The sequence below is a fragment of the Barbus barbus genome (assembly GCF_936440315.1).
Source record: "Barbus barbus genome assembly, chromosome: 28".
Taxonomy (NCBI): domain Eukaryota; kingdom Metazoa; phylum Chordata; class Actinopteri; order Cypriniformes; family Cyprinidae; genus Barbus; species Barbus barbus.
The window spans coordinates 21,838,967-21,847,038 of record NC_136756.1 but is presented as its reverse complement, the minus strand read 5'-3'; positions in this window follow the sequence as shown (position 1 = coordinate 21,847,038).

Below are 8,072 nucleotides of genomic sequence, written 5' to 3'. Positions count from 1 at the left end.
TGATTAATTTAGTCTACAAGCAAAAGTGTCCAGTAACAGGGTAGTTACCGTGATAAACTGAGTAAAGTGCCCCCATGAGGTGATCTGTTCCATGTAAAATAAAACAGCTTTGAGACAGAGTCTCCATCATATGTGAGTGAACATGATTTTAAACACATTTTTCAAAAGTACTATTTATTTATTTACGTGTAAAACATTTCTAATGAGGGAAAAAATACTGATTGCACCTTTAAAACGCTGGTTGTAATACAGTTGTAATAAACTGGGTGCAGATTGAATTTAAGCAAGGCCTTAAATTACCCAAATGAAGTGAAATACAAATTCTGTCATCATTTACTCACCCTCATGTTATGCAAGCTTGTTTCTACCACTGGATAATAAAAACAATAATAAAAAGCTAATTGTGACTTCCCGAATAAAACAACGTAATATACTAAAAATGCATTTATTTCATGCTAAGTGTAGTTCAAATCTATGAATATATTTACTGACATATCGCTCGAGACTTATGATATAAACATTAGAATTAAACTTTATTTGGAGTACTACTTGTGCACAATGCACATTTCTTAATACTAAGCCTAAAATGTGTTTAATAGTTCCACTTTAGCACAATCAAATATACTTCAGTACAGCTTTAGTTGGACGTCAGCTCTACTTCCGCACAATTAATGTGCATTAAGTACAAAATTTAGCAGACTTTAAGTATACCAGTTTAGTATACCAAAAGTACAATTGCAGGGTATTTTTATTAAGTATACACTATGCAAATGTTTTTGTATGTTTATGTTTCACAAGGATTTTCATTCCATTGACTTTCAGTATACAGACAAAAACAAGCTAAATTTTACACAGAAGAAAGTCATACAGGCATAACATGATATGGAAGCCCGTTTCCACCACAGGTTAAAAAAAGTACAATCCTTACATTTTTTCTTAGTTTCTAAGTCAAAATTGCGAGATATAAAGGTAGATTACTAGATATCCATTCTGGAAAAAAAAGATCAGAATTTCAAGATGTTAACTTTATATCTTGCTAAGTTTATATGTCGCAATTTTTCTCAGAATTGCAAGAAAGATATGCGAGATAAAAAACAACATTAGACCCCGGAGGTTTAGAAGAATGATAACAGCAAAAATGATAACAGAATATTTGATGCAAAAGCCTCTAAGTGCCATCTGAAATTTTCTTCTAAAATTAGCATTTGTCTCAGGCTCCTTTGTTTATGTTCAGTTATTTCACATTAATGGCAACGAAAGGAACTGATAAAAAGCTAATTTTAGAAGAAAATTTCAAATGGCATTTGCATCTGATCTCTTCATTTGTTTTCATGTAAACTACTCCTTTAACCCCATGTTGCTGCAGGGAGATTCTCCATGTCATATGTGTCATTTAAAATTGAGATAAAAGCATGAGCAAAATGACAAATGTCTATTTTATTCAAATCAGGGAACCGCTTTAAACCGGTAGTTTCAGGTTTACCCAAATGTGTTGCATGAACGTACTGTGCTGCAATTACAAAAAAAATGCCATTTGTGCTTTCTTGGGTAAACTCTGATTAAATTAGATGGCTAAGCATTAAACTCTGATTAAATTAGATGGCTAAGCATTTAAAGTTAAATGGCGACGTCTTCATAACCTACACTGTAAAAAAAAAAAAGTTGAGCCAACTTAAAATTTGAAGGCAACCAGCTTCAGCAGATTTTTAAACTTATTTTTGTAGGAGATTCTCAACTTTTTGTTGTATAAACTTAAAACAACAAGTTGGGAAAGTTCAAAAATCTGCTGAATCTGGTTGCCTTAAAATGTTACGTTTTTGTTTTTTACAGTGTACAGGCCTGTTTTAACCTCAGTCTTGTTGATAGATTGGGGTGTTGATTTGGGCTCTGTAGAGACACACACAATAGTCAATTCTGCTCCACAGTTCCTGTCTTTTCTGTCATATCATGTTTCGTTTAGCTATAGCATCTGGCCGGCATTATTTCATTGTGGCTCTCGGCTCTCTCTCTCTCCACACACACACTTTTTCCCTTAGGTTACATCATAGTCATGACCTCATTGCCTTAGTGTTGTAGTCTAAACACAGTGAAGGTAGTGTTGCCATAACAGCGTCCATGTGTGTGTATTCTCGCTTTGAACACTTTCTTTAAGGTCATACGGGCTATTTTCACATTGATAAAGTTGTGGACAGCTCTGCTGGGGAACAAATGTACTTTTTTGGGTCACAGAAACATCATCATTCGTTCACCTGGAGGAAGAAGACATTTGTTTTAAACCCATAATCCTCCACTGCCGGCCAGTGTAAGGTCTGTCGTGTCACCTGTGTTTAGTTGAGTGCTGCAGTGATGTAAACCATGTGCTACCACCTGTTGCAGATTTATTAAAAGATTGGGCTGGTATTTAAGTTTAGTCATCCATCTGCCGTTCCACTCTACTTTCAAAGCCTCTTGTTCCAGATTTGCCAGACCAGGTTATTACAGTACAGTTGGTGAGTTACAGGAAGTTGTGTTTGGCCGCACAGTCTTGTCATGTCAGTTTGGTGTCAGTGGACATGTCAGAGTGACACGAACGAGGTCAAATGAGCAGCCATTTATGATTGCTTGTGGTTCGTGCACAAGTGTATATTTCATTCGCAAATATGTTTCGGACATATGCTAAATAATTACATGTTGTAAACAGCACTACCTATTTCAATATATATTTCATTTAGGCATTCAAATGGCAAAATGTATTACAAGATGAACTTCAAGAAGCAAGAAAAAACATTTTCAATCTTAAAATACATTTTGGATAAAATGTATTTAGTATAAATGTATTTAGTTTAAAACAAGTTTAAGTCAAACTTATTGAAAATATATTTATGTAAATATATTTGAAAAAGATCTGTTTTGCATACTTTGAAATATATTTTAAATATATATGTGAAAATATATTTATGCACATTTGTTTTAGAAAAAGTGCACAGGCACTTGGTTGTGATGAAAATGGTGACGAGCATGGGCATGTTTTTAGTAAAGCAACGAATGTTTTTTATTATCTTGCCTTCTTCACTAAGTTTCATTTCAGGTTAAAATCAAATGAAAATCCTTCAGTGCTGTAATCTCCTCTAAAAATAAGATGCAATGTCACGCATAAATTAAAAATTGTAGTTTAAAGATACAAGCGGGAAAGCTTGCATTTCTTGCGAACTAAGACCGAATCTTTTAAGACAGAATGCAATAAACTTTAAAAACTTTTATAAATCCAGCAGTTATTTGTACCTGAGAAGCACTCAGCATGGTGTTACTTTGTTTATAAGTTAAAAACACAGTCAGTTACATAACTGTCACATTTATACAATATGCACAGGACTACAGAAAGCCTTAAAGGACACGCTTTGAATGTTTGTTTGTTTGTTTGTTTTATTTGCATGTTTATCCCCAGTAATAATATTTAGTTTAAACAATAAAGTAATATAATATTTGAATATTTAATTTATAAGTTTATAAAATAAATATACTGTCATTCAAAAATTTGGGGTCAGTCGGATTTTTTATATTTTTGAAGGAAGTCTCTTATGCTCACCAAGACTGCATTTGTTTGATTAAAAATACAGAAAATTCTGTAATATTGTGGAATATTATCATTTTAAATAAAATGTTTTTAAATAGTTTTTGATGTTATTATATTTTAAAATGTAATTTAATAAAAGAAAATTGACCAGTTTCATTTAAATTTCACGTCATGTTTGCAAACCGTCAGGCTGCTAGAATGGGCAAAGTACACAATATAGCTGCTTGGCAACTACAAAAGAAATAGTCTGATTTTGCCAAGGTTTTTGGCATCAAATGAAAGATATTCAAGAGTTTTGTTTAAAACACTTGACAGCAGGTTAATCAGATTATAGACTTGAGCACAGCTCTATATTAAACCTTCTTTCTCAGTGTAATATCAGATTTCAAAATGACCTGCCACATTAACAATGTTTGCTCACATTGCCTCTTCCTGTCTAAGTAGGCGTTTCTTGATCAGAATAAGCTGATCCACACAATCTGGCTACCCTGTATTTACCCCTTGACATTTTCCTCTGAACTCTGCGTATGAATGTATTTGTAGGCATATACGTGTTTGTGCACATGCATCTTGGCGATATTTAGTCTGTCAGCGTGAAGGAAGACATGTGATTGGGTTCTGCTCTGTGAAGTGTATTTTTCCTAGATGTAAATATTTTCTTATTCAGAATAGCAGTGTAATTAGAGGACACAGTCAGCCTAGCGTAAAGTGTGTGGGCTTCTGGCAGCTTTGAGGGTGGTATATATATAGTTCATACAAGAGTTTATTTAACAGAGACACCATCCGTTAGACACACACTCAAACTGTCTGTCCCATCAGCTTTAGCGAGAGTCAACATCTTGTTTAGTCTCACAAAGGCCGTACAGTATGTCTGGTTCTATCACACCTTTGGCCTCCATCTTGATCTTGTTCCCAGCCTCACAGTTCATCGATTCTCATGTCTTTTGTGTGCTTTGCTTTGTCAAAGTGTTGGATCTCAACAAATAGGCACTGATTGCATTATCTCGACATCAAAGCACACAAACCATCCTTCCGTATACAAGTGCCAATAGCGCTATGCTAATGCACGCTAACACAAACAGGCCTGTTGACACTGCAAGCGTGGTCTTAGCCGCGCTCTCAGACTTCACTGTGATTCTGATTGTTTTTCCGTCTCTTACCCAAACAGACAAGTCTCTGAAGCCACAGGGCACAATTCAGTTCTCGTTGGTTCACACAGAATGGGATTAAACCAGTTTCCTGCCTTCTCAGGACCCCGGAGTCGCCTGGGGCTGGACTGTTGCTTGTGGGTTTGGGGAGGAAGGCAGCCGCAGAACATTAGTTAGCTGTCAAGTTTTCCAGCATGGAGGCACAGGATGTCGGCCAGATCGGGCTTCCCGTGTGAATGGCTGCGCTGATGGGAATCTCAGGGAATATGGTGGAAATTGACTGTGGGATTCAAACCGCTGCTCCTGAGACAATCCGTGGGGTTAATATTCACATCGCTCCTCTCCTGCTTTTCTGGTTCCATCCACCGTTTTTGCTCGCTTCGGCCAGCCCATAATTGCTTTTGCTTCTTTTGTTCTCACACAGTGAGAAGTTTGACAGTGTACATAAACAGAATTCCAGAGCAGCGGCGGCGTATGGAAAAAGCGCATATGGAGGCAGTTTGCCCAGATCTCTGGAAGGAACCAGTGAGGACCATCTATAATAGATCTGTTCTGCACTGAAGGTGTAGTCATTACCGAAGCTTAACGGACAGAGTGAAAGACTGCGCAAACACTGATTCAAGCAGACGTTCAGCATTTGTTCCTCTCACAATCTCACTTGACAGGGTTTCTCACGAGGTGAAAATATAATATATGATGTTCACCTTGTTCACCTTGATGACCTTGTTCTGCAATCCTGCTACTTTTCACAAATGCTATGAACAGTTGGGACAGGATGTTCTGCCAGGGCATAAGTTTGGATGGGTCAAGTATTTAATTTTACTTAAATGGGTGTTTCTTCTACTAAAAGTGCTTTTATGTCCCATGGGTTGATTTCTATTAAAGTTAACAGATTTCAACTTTTTTCTTCAGTTATATGAAGGTCACATTAAAAATGGTTTTGGAAATGTTTTACAGTGCCTTGAACAATTATTTCTACACTTTTCAAATGCCTTTTATGTATAACTTGTTCTACCCTTGTCTCAAAATCGTTCAAGATTTAAAAAAAAGTAAATCCATCATAAGATATACACTACCATACAAAAGTTTTGGGTTGTGAGATTTTGGAAATGTTTTTGAAAGTCTCTTATGCTCACTAAGGTGGCATTTATTTGATCTAAAAATACAGTAAAAACAGTAATATTGTAAAGCTATTAGAATATGAACAACCTGAGATGAACAACAGTTGCAATATTGATTACGTGAAAAATATTTATACAATTGTAATATTTTTTTTCCCCCAAGTTAGTGTATGTTTACTACTGAACTGGAAATATATGAGACCTGATAGGAAGAAATATGAGACTGATATGAAAAATAATTTACATAAAAAGTTCTCAAATTATACAAAAAAAGTGAACATATTGCATTGTGTGTATTTAAGGGTACGTAAAATGCTAGTTATCATACTAGAAAGACAAATTAAGGAGCCAATTTTTCCCATTAATGCTTGTAATGTCATTTTCAACAGAAATTATAGTTGTTCATTTAGAGATATATATCTGTTGGACATTGTTGGCAGACAAATTAAATAAACTAGTGAGTGTGAAATGTGTTTGATGTCCTCTCATCCCAAAGTGCTCATAGCTGAAGAAACACCCAAATACAGAAATGTATTTATGAAGTCCAATTTCCAGCTTCAATCTGCACCTATGTTGTTCTGGGCTCATATATGTCGGGGCACTTCCCACCAAGGGACGCCAGAGGATATAATTTGTGTTGTATTGCTACAACAACACCCCACACTGGGTCCGAATACTACAGAGTGATGACTTCATTTCTCATAACACACTTCTAAATTACATTTAGAAGCAAATTTATGGTTTTGGTGCACAGACCCAGTATCTGATTACCAATAAGAGCAGGATTAATTTATGGCCATTTGTCGTTGAGTGCACTGGACGTCTTTCTGCCAAACGGAGGTTTTATGCTCCTCCATAATGCAGAATTGGATCATTTCCTCACCGTGACCTGGAGCATTTAGGAAAATGTTTGACTTTTGGTGTCTTTCTTATAGACTTCTGCCTCTACACCTTCTACGAGAACCACCCCATACTGTGATGCAGAGCATAATGTGAAACACATTGCACCAGTCTTGCTTTCAATCACACTAATTTCGTCTTACTCATTCACTATCATTATCTCGTGCAGTTTACTTGTGTTTCAGGAGATACACGCAAATCTTTGCTGCTGTGTGAACGCCAACGCAGGTCAAGTGGATGTGATTTATTGCATGTGATAGTAAACCTGGAGGTGGGAGTGTCTGTGTGTATATATGTACAGGCAGAAAAACAACTCTCCATGCGAATGACAGATGGAGCGCTTTAAACAGACCCCCTTAGGTTTATGTTTCATTTCAGGGTTAATACTGAGAATATAGCTCAAATCAGTTCCATGCAGCGTGTTTAGCTCCGTGAGGAAAGCTACAGTCCTGCAGGCCTCCTCTGAGAGGGATTTCCCAATACTAACACAAATAAGTCTAACACAATACAACGTTATACGGAACAGATAAACAAACAAAACTCTGCATTGTTCTGCAAGCCACATGTTATAGCTTTATGGTAGTGCTGCCCTTCACTGTACCTGATCCAGGTCCAGTATTTTGTGTGTGTGTGTGTGTGTGTGTGTGTCTAATCAAACAGATTGGAACTAATGAACCTTGCCTTTGGTCACTGAGTTCAGGTCTTTATTGCTGCTTTGGCCCAGCGCATTTCGCCATAGTTTCAATCCTCCTAACGACCGTTTCACTGCAGATGTTTCGACACAGCAGCACAATTTTTACTGAGGTCGCTGTAACACAGCTCAAATGGACAATCACTTTGCTGTACCTTCCAACACAATTCCAAGTATGTACAAGTGTGTCATATTTGCTAAAATACCAGTCAAAAAGTCTGAGATTTCTCATCGAATTTTTGTGAGACTAAATTCTGACAGACTTCCAGACAGACTTCTATACAAGTTCATTTTATAGCTCTTTACTCTGTTTTTCTGTTGCTCTCAACTTTATTTTTCAAAGATTACTGAAAATGTTTTTTCATTGGTTACCTAAGCAGCACAATAGTTATCAACACTGATAATAATAAGAAATGTTTCTTGATCAAAAAATCAGTAGATTATAAGGATTTCGATCACATGACACTAAAGCACTGGAGTAATGGCTGCTGAAGATTCAGCTTTGCCATCACAGGAATAACTTACATTTTAAAAGATATTAAAAGAGAAAACAGTTATTTTAAGCTTCAATAAAATTATTTCATACTTTTACTTCTGATCAAATAAATGCAGACTTGGTAAGGGCATGAAACCTCATTAAAAAATCTTACCGAATCATA